General features: G+C 42.7%; 1 protein-coding gene across 1 annotated transcript in view; it reads right to left on the bottom strand.

Moving 5' to 3' along the window:
- The window catches only part of LOC126469669 (selenide, water dikinase 1-like), a 166,144-nt gene that overhangs the window by 61,322 nt on the left and 89,930 nt on the right, over window positions 1–14,892 (bottom strand). The window lies entirely within an intron of this gene.

Here is a 14,892-nt window from a genome sequence, read left to right on the forward strand (position 1 = left end):
ATGTATTGCACAATCATAATAATATAGGACACTATGCATTATCAAATGTAATGGAAGTTGGATACTCACTTGAGCAATACACATATCAACTTTATAGTCTTTAAAGTCTAAATACATAATACTTCCCATATCCATTGTGCACTTTATCTTCTCTATCCTGTATTCATACACTTTTACAGCACTGTCCTTCGGTACAACAAGGAAACTGTCAAATGCGACATCACTACCTACCCTGAAATTTTTTATGCATGAAGAACATACCAGAAGAAATGCACTACCAAAATTTTAGCAGCTAAGACATACTGCAAGTACTTTGTTGAAGTTACTCATTTTTGCTGTACAAAGAACTGATTATAACAGCAGTTTGTACAGTCCTCCTTGCTTAGCGTGTGAATTGGCGAATGAGAAGCAGAAGCAGCAGCAGCAGCACTACACTGTGCAAAAATCCAAGGGCACATACATTAATTTTAAGCACTTCAAGGAAATGAACACCAAGTAGACGAGCATTGACAGGCGCTTTGCCAGTGTACACTGCCAGTTGCTTGTATTTGTGAACAAGCGTTTACACTGATAAATATTGTGAGATACGACACTAATGATTATCTGAATCAAAAATGTCTAGTGAACATGCATATCTTAAGAGTTATGGACACTATCTTCAATACTGTGTAGCATATCTCTTCTACTGCAAAATCTTTGCTTTCGATATTTTTGGAGGAGGCAGTATGGATGAAAACAAGAAACAGTTGCCTAGTAAACATGTGCTCTAAAACACTATGAGCACTTGCTCAGAAGAAGAGACATGTTTCACAGTATCAAACATGAGTAAGTTCTCACATCTTATAGTATGCATTTTTGGGCACATGATTCCTAGACTTTTTTGCTTTGACTTATCATTCCTGTCATATACCTGAATACTGACTAATCCTCTTGAGATGCCTGTGGAATTACATCTACATCTACGTGATTACTCTGTTATTCACAATGAAGTGACTGGCAGAGGGTTAAATGAACCACCTTCAAGCTGTCTGTCTACCGTTCCACTCTCAAACGGCACGCAGGAAAAACAAGCACTTAAATTTTTCTGCGCAAGCCCTGATTTCTCTTATTTTATCGTGATAATCATTTCTCCCTATGTAGGTGGGAGCCAACAGAATTTTTTCGCAATTGGAGGAGAAAACTGGTGACTGAAATTTCATGAGAAGATCCCGTCGCAACGAAAAACGCCTTTGTTTAAATGATTGCTAGTCCAATTCACGTATCACGTTTGTGACACTTTCTCCCCTATTTCGCGATAATACAAAACGAGCTGCCCTTCTTTGTCCTTTTTTTATGTCATCCATCAGTCCCACCTGATGCGGATCACACACCGCACAGCAATACTCCAGAATAGGGCAGACAAGCGTGGTGTAAGTAGTCTCTTTAGTAGACCTGTTGCACCTTCTAAGCGTTCTGCCAATGAATCACAGTGTTTGGTTTGCTCTACCCACAATATTATCTGTGTGATCGTTCCAATTTTGGTTATCTGTAACTGTAATACCTAAGTATTTAGTTGAATTTTCAGCCTTCAGATTTGTGTGACTTATCGCTTAATCAAAATTTAGCTGATTTCTTTTAGTATCCATGTGAATAACGTCGCACTTTTCTTTATTCAGGGTCAATTGCCACTTTTTGCACCATACAGATATCTTATCTAAATCATTTTGCAAGTAGTTTTGATCATCTGATGACTTTACAAGACGGTAAATTACAGCATCATGTGCAAACGATTTAAGACGGCTACTAAGATTGTCTCCTATGTCGTTAATATAGATCAGGAACAATAGAGGGCCTATAGCACTTTCTTGGGGAACGCCGGATATTACTTCTGTTTTACTAGATGACTTTCCACCCATTACTATGAACTGTGACCTTTCTGACAAAAAATCATGAATCCAGTCGCACAACTGAGGCAATACTCCGTAGGCACGCAGTTTGGTTAGAAGACGCTTGTGAGGAACGGTGTCTAAAGCTTCCTGGAAATCTAAAAATAAGGAATCAATTTGACATCCCTTGTCGATAGCACTGATTACTTCATGAGTATAAAGAGCCAGTTGTGTTTCTCAAGAATGATACTTTCAAATCGTTTTCTTTGAGGTAGTTCATAATGTTCGAATACAGTATATTTTCCAAAACCCTACTGCAAATCGACGTTAGTGATATAGGCCTGTAATTCAGAGGATTACTAGTACTTCCCTTTTTGGGTATTGGTGTGACTTGAGCAATTTTCCAATCTTTAGGTACAGATCTTTCTGTGAGCGAGTGGTTGTGTATATCTGCTAAATATGGAGCTATTTTATCAGCATACTCTGAGAGTAACCTGACAGGTATACAATCTGGACCAGAGGCCTTGCCTTTACTAAGCGATTTAAGCTGCTTCGTTACTCGGAGGATATCTACTTCTATGTTTCTCATCTTGGCAGTTGTTCTTGATTGGAATTCAGGAATATTTACGTCATCTTCTTTGGTGAAGGAGTTTCAGAAAATTGTGTTTAATGACTCTGCTTCAGTGGCACTGTCATCAGTGGCCTCAACATTGTTATCGCGCAGTGAAGGTATTGATTGCGTCTTGCCACTCATGTGCTTTATGTATGACTAGAATCTCTTTGGGTTTTCTGCCAGATTTCGAGACAGAATTTCATTCTGGAAATTATTAAATGAATCTCGCATTGAAGTACGCGCCATATTTCGAACTTCTCTAAAACTTTGCCGATCTTGGGGATTTTGAGTTCTTTTAAATTTGGCATGCTTTTTTCGTTGCTTCTGCAACAAGTATGATGGGGGATCAGTACCCTCAGAGCCACGATGCAAAACTTTGATATTCAGGAGGACTATTTTGCTTGGTGAGCACTTTTTTTGTGCAAAATAAGAAAAAAGGCGTGGGGAAGGAGGAATCTGTGAGGAGGCTGAGCACTTAAAATTGAACTGTAGCTCTAGCTTTCCTTAGCAGTAGTCCAAAACTTTTCGCACATGTCAGCTGATGCTTTTTGCTGGTTTCTCATTACAAATCAGGAGGAGATTTAAAATCAGAACACTAATTACCAATGACCAAATAATCTGAAAGAACCTGACTGATCAGTGTTACATACAGCAGCTGCAGGGATAACAGCAAGCTTCATCTTCATGTCAGCTATGGATTTCTCTACAGTACTCTACAGTATGATGGTCAAATTAGAGTGGATATAAAATGTAGACTGGCAATGGCAAGGAAAGCGTTTCTGAGGAAGAGAAATTTGTTAACATCAAGTATTGAGTTAAGTGTCAGGAAGTCGTTCCTGAAAGTATTTGTATGGAGTGTAGCCATGTATGGAAGTGAAACATGGACGATAAATAGTTTGGACAAGAAGAGAATAGAAGCTTTCGAAATGTGTTGCTACAGAAGAATGCTGAAGATCAGATGGGTAGATCACATAACTAATGAGGAGGTATTGAATAGAATTGGGGGGAAGAGGAGTTTGTGGCACAACTCGACTAGAAAAAGGGACCGGTTGGTAGGACATATTCTGAGGCATCAAGGGATCACCAATTTAGTAATGCAGGACAGCGTGGAGGGTCAAAATCGTAGAGGGAGACCAAGAGATGAATACACTAAGCAGATTCAGAAGCACGTAGGCTGCAGTAGGTACTGGGAGATGAAGAAGCTTGCACAGGATAGAGTAGCATGGAGTGCTGCATCAAACCAGTCTCAGGACTGAAGACGACGACAACAACAACAACAACAACAACAACAACAACTACCTATTAATGGCAATTCGCTTACTCATATACTTTAAGTGATCCTCATAATTTTGTGACTGCCTATTATGTAAGATTCCTTGAACCTGCTTAATCAGATTGAAGAAACCTGGAAATCAGCTGTGTTCACCTCACTTGCAATTCGTTGAGTCCAGTCTCTAAGATTTCCCTCAGTCACTGCATTGTTTCTCATGAACATTTTGTGCTTCAAGAGAGTTTGGCACCCAAATTGTGAATTTTTCTAAAAGTTTTACTCCTACAGGCAGACAAGCAGTAGAGGCCAGCCCAGCAGATGTACTAATCAAGTAAGCCACTGAATGGTATTGTTGACATTACGACAAACACTTCGGACAGACAGGAGTTTGCGATACTGGTCAACAGTCAAGTTCTTGGAACAGCTAACGCAGTGTGACCAAGTGCGAAGTAATATTTTGTAGGTCGGACACCTGCGTGCCACCGAGAAAATCACATCTTGCAAATTTAATTGGGCCTAGCAACCCTTGCTAAGGCCACAGCATGCTAGGATAAGCTGACAGGCCAAGTTCGATGAAGCATACTTACTTGCCCCTCTCCAGAAGGACTACATCAGAAACATAGCTATAAGGGTATAAATAATCATGCTTAAGGACTCAAAGCACTCTGTTATGCCGCCATTCTGTCGGCATCTTGAACTGGAGAGAAAGGCGGTCTTAGTTTCAGAGAAACCATGACCCGGCTTTGGTGATGGAAATTGGTTGGCAATATGCCACTCATTAACTCAGCACTCTGGCACGAGACACACCACACCTGTTGCTCTGGGACTTGGGGGAAGTTTCGGCGATGTGGGGAGCTGGGGTCCAGCCAGCCTTCACCCTCTGAGAGACTGGCTGATGGACTGTAAGCTGTCTATGATCTAACTGGGGGAATTGAGCTCTTACGGACTCCTAGCCATCTACAGGTGTAAGTGTGGGTGTTAATTCAGGAACATTTTTGCCAAAAGCAGGAGCATGAGTAACACCTCCATAGATATAAAGCTTTGGAAGCCAATCAGGTTCACTCACAGTCCGAGACTGGGAAAATATGGCAAAGTTGGGGTAGCCTCATTCCCTTTTGATTCAGCAGTAGCTGCACTTATCAATACCTTTTCGGGTAAAACAATGGGAGATGGGTTGGTTTCCATTAATGATGTTGCAGCTACTGCTGCACTGAGTGGATGGTCAGATGAGGTAACCTTTCATGTGGCTAACTTGTGTTGAAGAGGGGTAGCGAACACATATGTTGTATACCATGAGACCCTTAGTAAAGCAGTGCCATTTACAGGGTGTATACGAGGACAAGGGAAAAAAAATTCCGGATTTTTCCAGGATTTCCCGGTTAAAAATACACTTTCTCCCAGATGAAAACACTTTTTCTGTGTTATTAAGTGACGGTATATTTTCCCTCGGAACTGTAAAACTTATCAATCCTTTTGAATGGTTATGTTTTTATACATGAACATAGAATTTCCTGGCACTTTAGAAAACGAAACTCGGGAAAGAAAACCCCTTTTGGAAAGATTTTTCGCTGCATATTTTCCTATTACGAAAGTATAAATTCGAATTCCACCAAACACTGCATGTTACTTTCTAAACCATTGTAATCAAGATTTTGATGTGCTTTTGTAAGCCAGTCATAGCTCATGTCACGTGATCTCGCCAGCCAATGACAGCACTTATTCAGACCCCAGGATATGTAATGTTGTCAGCTAACAGCAACATCACAGTTAAGTAGTGCGGACACATAAACAAAAAGTTAATAATTTAAATTAACTACATGTGTTGCTACAAGAAAAGCAAAGCTTTCACATATAATATTGGTCTCTAAGGTTAATAAGCTGCAAGAGAAGCTAAGTTTTCACATATAATGTTGATCTTTTTTGCGCGTGGTACACTTTAAGATAGATCTCTCAAATTTGCCAGGAAAATTTATAGCCGAGTCCAGTGACTTGTCCTCAAAGTTTTCCACAAATAAATTAGCTACTGCATAGGGGAGAGCGCTTCCCGTAGCACTACATCAATTTGCTCATAATAACGACACAAATGTCTGATCTTCTAGGCTCGAAATAATTCTAAATGGCTCGTCATCAAATGCTCTGTGATTTAAGAAATTCATCGTATATTCTCGCACATAGTTGAACTTGTGTAAAAGGAAATTTACTTTGAAAGTAATGCTTTTCAAACCACCATTCACAATATTTTCCCGCAACCTGTTAGAAATAGGGTCATTTCAGTAGTCATCAGAGAGCGCCAGATAACAGGTGCCACCGTGCTTTGCCAGCTCCTATGACACAGGAAGCCCGTATGTACGTCCGTGTAAAACATTAAAGATCTTACATTATGTCATAAAAGTAAAGAGACATAAGAGGATACTCAAACAGCATCGGAATTTTGTGAACCGTACTAAAATGGCACATTTAAAGTGCATACTTAAAGAGCACATTCCTATATCCAGATTCCCAATGAAGCAGGCCTCGACCTGATATTAAGCTTTTCAGTATGGGTTTCGAGATGTAAATTTTCTTGGAATACCAGTACTGTATTGCCTAATTTTTGATTCTTTATTGTGGCATAATGCCATACGTGTTAGAAGATGAAAACGTGCACCTGAACTGCAGCAAGCAGTTGAAATTAGCCAATAGTATGGAACTAAACACTTCATTTCAAACACATTGACTGCCTTGTTCTACAAGATGATTAGTGCATATCTGTCAGAAAAGTGGAAATAAAATAAAATCTTAACTAATAACATATATTAGCCTTCCGTAATTGTGTGAATGTATTTTAATTGACTTGATAGCTCCCGGCCACAGAAATCAATTTTGTTTTCATTTGACGTAAGAGCAGTAAATGAAGAAGAAACAGCAAAAATCACTAAATGTAAACATGGGTCACGTGGAGACTACACACTTCCCCACTCTCAGGCTGCTCTGCGCATCAGCCCCAGATCTATGGTATTTCCAAACCGGAGCAATACTAAGATAATGCCACCCTCCCTCGAGCGTTTGAGGTACAATGTCAAAAATTTAAAAAAATCAAATTTTCAAAAATATGTACATTTTGTAGCACACATCTTTCTGAAGAGTCTGATACATAAAACATATATGTTCGAGGAAATGTAAGACACATTATTTGGTCTTAAGTGTGCCAGAGTGCAGTGCCACCACTCTCCACACAACATTCTTCTATCGCATGTAACTGTATTTCGCTCCGTGGAATTCAAACATGTATATTTTGTACTGGATGCCATCAAACTATAATCAGGACATGGTAAATTAAAATGTCCCGTGGTGCTTCTCTTGCTACCAATTGCCCGGTTTGACATCCTGACCCTCTTTTAAAAAAATTCTCAATTAATACTGGATGGGATTATTTCCAGAACTCTGCAGAAAATTTGCACTCTTTATTGCCTGTTAGCTAATAACTTTCTGTTTTGGGTGGCATAAAATTAAATATAGGATACATAAAACCAGTAAAGACAAGAGACAAGCAAGACAGTACACATTTCTTCAATCCTTTGCTCCTAGCATTGTTTTCTCTCTAATCCTGCTACAGCTTTACATGGCGCGCTTTCCTATCTGCAGAAGAATCTATTGCCTCATCAAAGTTCGTCAAATGTTTTGCTACACGAAAAATCGAAATATTGTTGCTGATACTGCGTAAGCTGTTAATACGAATAGTACCCAAGACTGGTGTGGTTTCTCAATCTGATTACGTCTATTTTGTCACTGTCTGCTTGATAAAACAAAATAGGCCTTTCTTTCGAACACTGCAGAAATTTTAACACACACCAAATAAACAAGACTGTTTTGGTACAAATGGTATAACACAACAGAATATAATTCACGAAGACCAACATAAAATGCCTATTAGGCCTACTGCAAATAAAAAGCTTTATGTTAGAAAATAGTTTCACATTTCATTCATATGCTCCAGTTTCTCGAGCACGAGATCGAAAAGTAGCAGTACGAGATTTTTATATAAATTTGGAATCATCATATTCTTCCCTAATTTGTGTGATGTCCCTGTTTCTTCTCCTTCCTTGTTCTAACAAACAATTTTGTCATGACTAAGTCTGAAACTATTCCTGCCTTTCGCAAAACTTATACGCCAATTAACTTCACTAACCCCGTCAGAATCACTGGTTTAGTTATCCCTGATTATTCTCTGGTTAGGCTTTGTTATTTTCGTACAAACCACTTTCCGCACTACTTCCAGAATAGAACTTAAGCGGCTGCTAGACGGGGACTGTAGAACTGGCCCTTACTAGTGTAGCGATCTGGCCAAAAATTTTCTGACAAAATTTCATTTTCTTGGATAACCGAGAAGATAATACATAATCTTTCTTACCTGTTATTTCAGTTTGTCGTTTAGTTTCACTGTGGTAGTCTGACTATGGATTTCCCTAGTAATTATAAGAACGCTGATCATTCGCAAACCCAATCAATAACATAATTAGACAGTGATTGGCATTGACTCGTTCGGATTTACTCCACTCACCTTGTGTAGTCCAGTCCCCTTTTGCCTGCAGGAAAGTTTATTTCTAGATGTGACGAGGATTCACCTGACAGACATCACGTACACTATGCACGCATTCAAAAATCAACTTATGATTCATTCAGAAATCAACTTATGATTCATTCAGAAATCAACTTATGATTCATTCAGAAATCAACTTATGATTCATTCAGAAATCAACTTATGATTCATTCAGAAATCAACTTATGATTCATTCAGAAATCAACTTATGATTCATTCAGAAATCAACTTATGACTCATTCAGAAATCAACTTATGACTCATTCAGAAATCAACTTATGATTCATTCAGAAATCAACTTATGATTCATTCAGAAATCAACTTACAGAGTGTGTTCAAAAACCAACAGGAATGCGTTTCAAAATCATATGAGTAATCGACATACCAATGTGTGCTGGATGCTAGGCGCTTTGTGAAATAAGGTTTGCAAGCGCATGAGCCCACTTGTAACTGCTAAAACGAATCTAATGTAAACAGTTGTGACGTCATGCTCATTGTAGGCAATTTGTTGTCATGAAGCATTGCATAGTCTTCCTAAGGCCTTTGACACATTTTGCTGGTGGCAAACAGCTTGTATGAGCACTGTGTTTTGTTGTTGTATATGGCACATTACCTTTGCAATTTATATTTTATTTTCATATTTTTTCTCGTTATGTTATTGTTGCAGTACTATTCTGCAGTAGCAGGATACAGTAATATCCTTTGTTAGAGTATTGATTCTTACCAGTCAAAATTACAAAAATTTAACTGATAACTAAAACAACGAAAAATTCCCAGAATTCTAAGAAATTCCCCGGTTTTCCCCGGATCTCCCGGATGTCTCGAGTCGTATACACCCTACATTTAGCAGTTGGTCACTGGACTACACCACTTTTACCAAAAACAAAATAGCACACTGTTTCCGAGATGCTCAGTACTTTGACTTTCAAGCATAATGAGTCAGTGGAAGTATTTTCAGACACGATTTGTAAAGTGAATGCTCAGGCCTACATGCTTCCCCAGAATGTGGAGGCCAATAAGGCATTACTGCAGGCAGTGGAAAACAGAGTGCCATGCATTTTTTTACACAAGAATTCCTGCAGAAATTTCATGAATAGTTCATACTGAGAATCCAAGTGATTTAACAGCAGTTCTTAGAATTGTGGCACAGCTGGAGGAAATAAACCTTATCATAAAGCAACAGGTAGATCATAGTGTATTTGCTTTGGAGGTCAAATGCTATAGGGTGGGCGTAAGGGCCATATGCAGGAACACTGAAAGCAGTCACAGTGTTACTCATGTGGGGACGTGGGCCACAGAGAGTGATTATCGGAAGAGGAAGAATAGGAAGCTCTGTCTGGACAAGCATCCGTAAACTCAGACAGGAATGCTTTGACCATTGGAAAGCAGTCCCAATAGATTTCAACACTGCACAAGTTGGCGCAAAAATGGAATGCTCCTTAATGAGCTTAGCAAATGGTGTAGAACAAATGTTTCTTGTGAACACAAGGGCAGATGAGCTCAATATCAGTCTGGACCTGGTGAGCAGGAAGAGACTTGGGCCACCACGTTATAAATTATGTTGGGTTCGTGATAGTAGTGTTGAGTCATTGGGTACAACTATACTTGAGTTTATAACTGGAGAAATTAAGTTTACAGAGGATATGGAAGTTTTGCCATTTGTGGGTGAAGGATATTCAGTGATTCTCAAATTAGATTTTCTCGACAAACATCATGCAAGGATTGATCTTTGGCAGCACTCAGTTGAGCTCAGTTAAACTTTGTACCACTTGGATGATACAGTTGCAACAGAAGCCATGTCACAAGGCTCACATGTCATGAAGATCATGCAAAGTAAACTGCACACGGGTTCATTAACGATTGATACGCAGGATAAAATAATGGCAGATAGGGGAAAGGTAGTGTGGGTTTCAGTGGGTACTGATTGTCTTGTGGTTGAACAATTATCAAGTAATGAAGAGATGGATGGTTCACACTGTTTTGTGTGCAGAAGCATAGTGTGAGTGAGTGTGAGAATGGGGACTATATGGCTCCACTTAGCACAGATAACTTTGGAAGATGTGAAGTTAGTCTGCCAAAAGGTACAGTTATAGCCACTCTGAACATATTAGAGGAAGAAGACTTCGATAGGTCGAACTGGGACAGAAGAAATAAGCTGTTAATCATCACAATAACATTATGAGAGAATATGGGTTACTTGACTGGCAGTGATTCGACAGCCATGGAACAAGTATTGTTGAAGTTTAGTGGTTTGTTCCGTACAGACAGAGGGTTACCAGCAATTCTGGTAACTCAGCAACAGGTTTGGTTGGTTGGTTTAAAGGTGGGAAAAGGGACCAAACTACGAGGTCATTGGTCCCTTGTTCCTAATAAAACAATGCCACAAATGTGAGAATGAAACTGACAAAACACATAACACAAAACGGAAAGAAAGGAAAAGCCACAAGAACGAAGGAAGGCAAAGAACACTAAAAGGAACAAAAGAGGACAAGAAAACAACAGAGAGACGCTAGAAACAGAAGAGAGTAAAACATGAAAGCAGATTACAGTGGCTGGTCAACCACAAGAATAAATAGGGAAAGCCAGCCACTCTGCAACACATCAAAACCTCCACCCTAAAAGCACTAGGGTGGAGGATACAGAGGGACAAAGGACATGCACTAGAACCTACATAGAAGTATAACACCCACTCTCACAGATAAAATGTAAAACTAAAGCTGCTATGGAGGCATTGCCACCCACCACTGAAGGCAGGGTGCAGGGAAAGTTAAAAGTCTGCCACAAAGCGGCTAAAAGTGGGCAGTCCAGCAAGAGGTGGACGGCTGTCATTTGGGAGCTAGAACGACACTGAGGTGGGTCCTCACGATGGAGTAGGTAACCATGCGTTAGCCACATATGGCCAATGAAGAGCTGGCAGAGGACAACTGATTCCTTGCGAGATGCCTGCATGGAGGACTTCCACATATTCATAGTCTCCTCAATGACACACAGTTTGTTGTGCATGCTGTTATGCCATTCTGTCTCCCAAAGCTGGAAAACCCGTGGTATAAGACAACACAGGTCAGCTTCGGAAGCGGTTTCCGCATCGCCTGTTTGGCCAGCCTGTAAGTTCGTTGCCAGGAATTCCGACGTGTCCTGGGGTCCACACAAACACCACAGAATGGTGGGACTGTTCCAGGGTATAGAGGGATTACCGAATGGATGCTACCACACGACGGCGAGGGTAGCACTGGTCGATAGCTTGTAGGCTGCTCAAAGAGTCAGGACATAGGAGAAATGACGCGCCAGGGCATGAGCGGATGTACTCAAGAGCACGAGATATGGCCGCCAGCTCTGCAGTGAAAACACTGCAGCCGACTGGCAAGGAGTGCTGCTCAGTATGTCCTCCACGAACATATGCGAAGCCTATGTGACCATCAGCCATTGAGCTGTCAGGAATCGAGAGGAAGTGACAGCGGAGAGCGGTGGGGTTAACTGAGTCCTTAGGGCCATGCGAAAGGTCCAAACGAAGCTGCGGCCAAGGCATACACCATGGAGGCATACATGAACAGACCGCAAGTAGAGGTGGTAAAGAGAAGGACTCCTGTTCGGAGAGAGGGGACCGCACGCGAACCGCGATCGTTAGCCTCGATCTGGGCCACCGATGCGGGAGATTGGCTGCCGCGGGCGGAAAAGGAGACAGTAATTTGGATGCCCAGGGGAACTATGAATGTGTGCTGCGTAACTGGCGAGCAGTTGCGCACGTCTGATCTGCAGTGGAGGGACACCAGCCTCCAACAGTAAGCTGGTCACTGGACTCGTCCTAAAAGCTCCAGTCGCTAATCGAACCCCACAATGGTGCACAGGGCCGAGTAAATGCAACGCTGAAGGCGCTGCTGAACCATAAACCACATTCCCATAGTCAATTCCGGATTGGACTAGGGCTCTGTAGAGCTGCAGCAGCGTACAGCAATCTGCACCCCAACTGGTGTTGCTCAGGCAACGGAGGGCATTGAGGTGCTGCCAGCACTTCTGCTTAAGCTGACGAAGACGAGGGAGCCAAGTCAATCGAGTGTCGAAAACCAGTCCTAGGAATTGATATGTCTCCACTACAGTGAGTGGATCGTCAGTAAGGTAAAGTGCGGGTTCCGGATGCAGGGTACGACGCTGACAGAAGTGCATCACACACAACTTTGCGGCTGAAAACTCTAAGGCCATGCTGCTAGACCATTAATGGCCACTAAAAATAGAGGGACACTCAATACAGGGCCCTGCCGGACTCCATTCTCCTGGATATGGATGGAACTATGAGAGTCACCGACTTGGACACAGAAAGTACGGAGCGGCAGGAAGTTTTGGATAAAAATCGGGAGTGGTCCCCGGAGACCTCACTAATATGATGTGGCAAGGATATGATGTTGCCAAGTCATTCTGTATGCTTTACGCAAGTCAAAAAAAGACAACAATCAGGTGTTGCCGTCTGGAAAAGGCTGTTCAGATAGCAGACTCGATGGACATAAGATTATCAGTGGTAGAGCGACCCTGGCAGAAGCCGCCCTGACATGGAGCCAGCAAGCCACATGACTCCAGGACCCAACCCAACCGCCGACATACCATACATTCCAGCAGCTTACAAGGAACGTTGGTTTGAGCACTGGAATGATGGTGACCTCCGGCCATTGCGATGGAAAGATGGCATCGCAGCAGGGCCGGTTGAAGATGGCGATAAGATGTCGCTTGTAGTCAGATGAGAGATGTTTAATCATCTGGCTGTGGATGTGATCAGGTCCATGAGCTGTGTCGGGGAAATGTGCAGGGGCACTGAGGAGCTCCCACTCTGTAAATGGGGCGTTATAAGATTCACTGCAGAGTGTAGTGAACGAGAGGACGTTCCCTTCCAGACACCGTTTGAGTGTGCAAAAGGCTGGGGGTAATTCTCCGACACAGGTGCTCGGGAAACTGCTCGGGAAACTGCTCGGGAAACTGCTCGGGAAACTGCTCGGGAAACTGCTCGGGAAACTGCTCGGGAAACTGCTCGGGAAACTGCTCGGGAAACGTGTTTGCGTAGGTACATAACGTGCCATTTATGGTAACACCGCGGACAGCTGTTGGGGCCTGGTACCCGAAAAGACATTTGATCTTCACCCAGACTTGGGAAGGTGACGTGTTGCACCCAATGGTGGAGACGTATCTCTCCCAACATTCCTCCTTCCGTTGTTTGATAAGGTAGCGAACATGGGCACGGAGCCATTTAAGGGCTATGAGGTGCTCCAGGGAAGGGTGCCGCATATGCCACTGTAAAGCTCGCCGACGTTCCTTAATTGCCTCAGCGACTTCCGTCGACCACCAAGAGACTGCCTTACACCTTGGGCACCCTAATGAGCGAGGGATCGCATTTTCTGCCGCAGACACAATTGTGCTAGTCACCTGCTCAACCATCACATCGATGTTACCGTGTGCGGGAGATTCAGCGGTGACAGCAGAGGTGCAAGTTCCCCAGTCCACCTTGTGCAAAAGCCCATCTGGGCAGGCGTCCATGTGCCTGATGCTGGGGCAGTGACAGGAAGACGGAGAAGTGGTCACTACCACACAGGTCGTCATGTGCTGTCCAGTGGATAGATGGGACAAGTTCTGGGCTGCAAATTGATAAATCAATGACTGAGTAACTACCATGAGCCACACTGAAATGTGTGGCGGCCCCAGTATTTAAGAGGCAGTGGTCGAACTGGGACAGTAAAGTTTCGACATCTCTGCCTTGGTCAGTAAGCACGGTGCCACCCCACTAGGGGTTATGGGCATTAAAATCTCCCAAAAGTAGGAAAGGTTTAGGAATCGATCAATCAGATCAGGTAATACATTCAGGGGTACAGCACCATCTGGAGGAACATATACGTTGCAGACAGTTATTTCCTGCGCCGTCCTTATTCTGACAGCCACAGCTTCAAGATGGGTTTGAAGGGGCGTATGTTCACTACAGACTAAGTTTAGGACATAAACGCAAACTCCACTTGACACTCGATTAGAGTCACTACGGTTCCTGTAATATCCCTTATAGCCACGGAGGGCAGGGGTCTGCACTGCTGGGAACCAGGTTTCCTGGAGGGCAATGCAGATAGCAGGTGTAAAGCTTAACAGTTGCGTAGCTCAGCCATGCGGTGGAAAAAACCGCCGCAATTCCAATGGAGGATGACATCGTGAGACTGGGAAGGCATGGAACATTCAATGAGGCAGTTTACACCTCAGAGTCACCTGCCACCACCGATTTATTGCCTGAGCCGTCTATATCCATTGTGTCTGAGGGTCTGGCAAGATCTTGGTCCTCACCGGACGCCAAAATCTCCACCTCATCCTCAGCCGCAGAGCTTGTAGGTAGCGGTGGTGTGGGTGCCACCGCAATTTCCTTGGTCTTAGTGGTTTACTTTTTGGATTTCTCTTGCTGCTCCTCGGGTTTCCCTGGCTGGGAGCACTGCACTGGCTCAGTCTCCAGGACTGAGGATGAGCGTGAAGCCCTACAACCATCTGCTTTTGGGCTCTTCAACCACTGGTGGGTGTCATCTTTCCCACTAGAAGAAACCTGGGAAGGGAGT

Source organism: Schistocerca serialis, chromosome 3 (assembly GCF_023864345.2).
Source record: "Schistocerca serialis cubense isolate TAMUIC-IGC-003099 chromosome 3, iqSchSeri2.2, whole genome shotgun sequence".
In the NCBI taxonomy this organism is placed as follows: Eukaryota; Metazoa; Arthropoda; class Insecta; order Orthoptera; family Acrididae; genus Schistocerca; species Schistocerca serialis.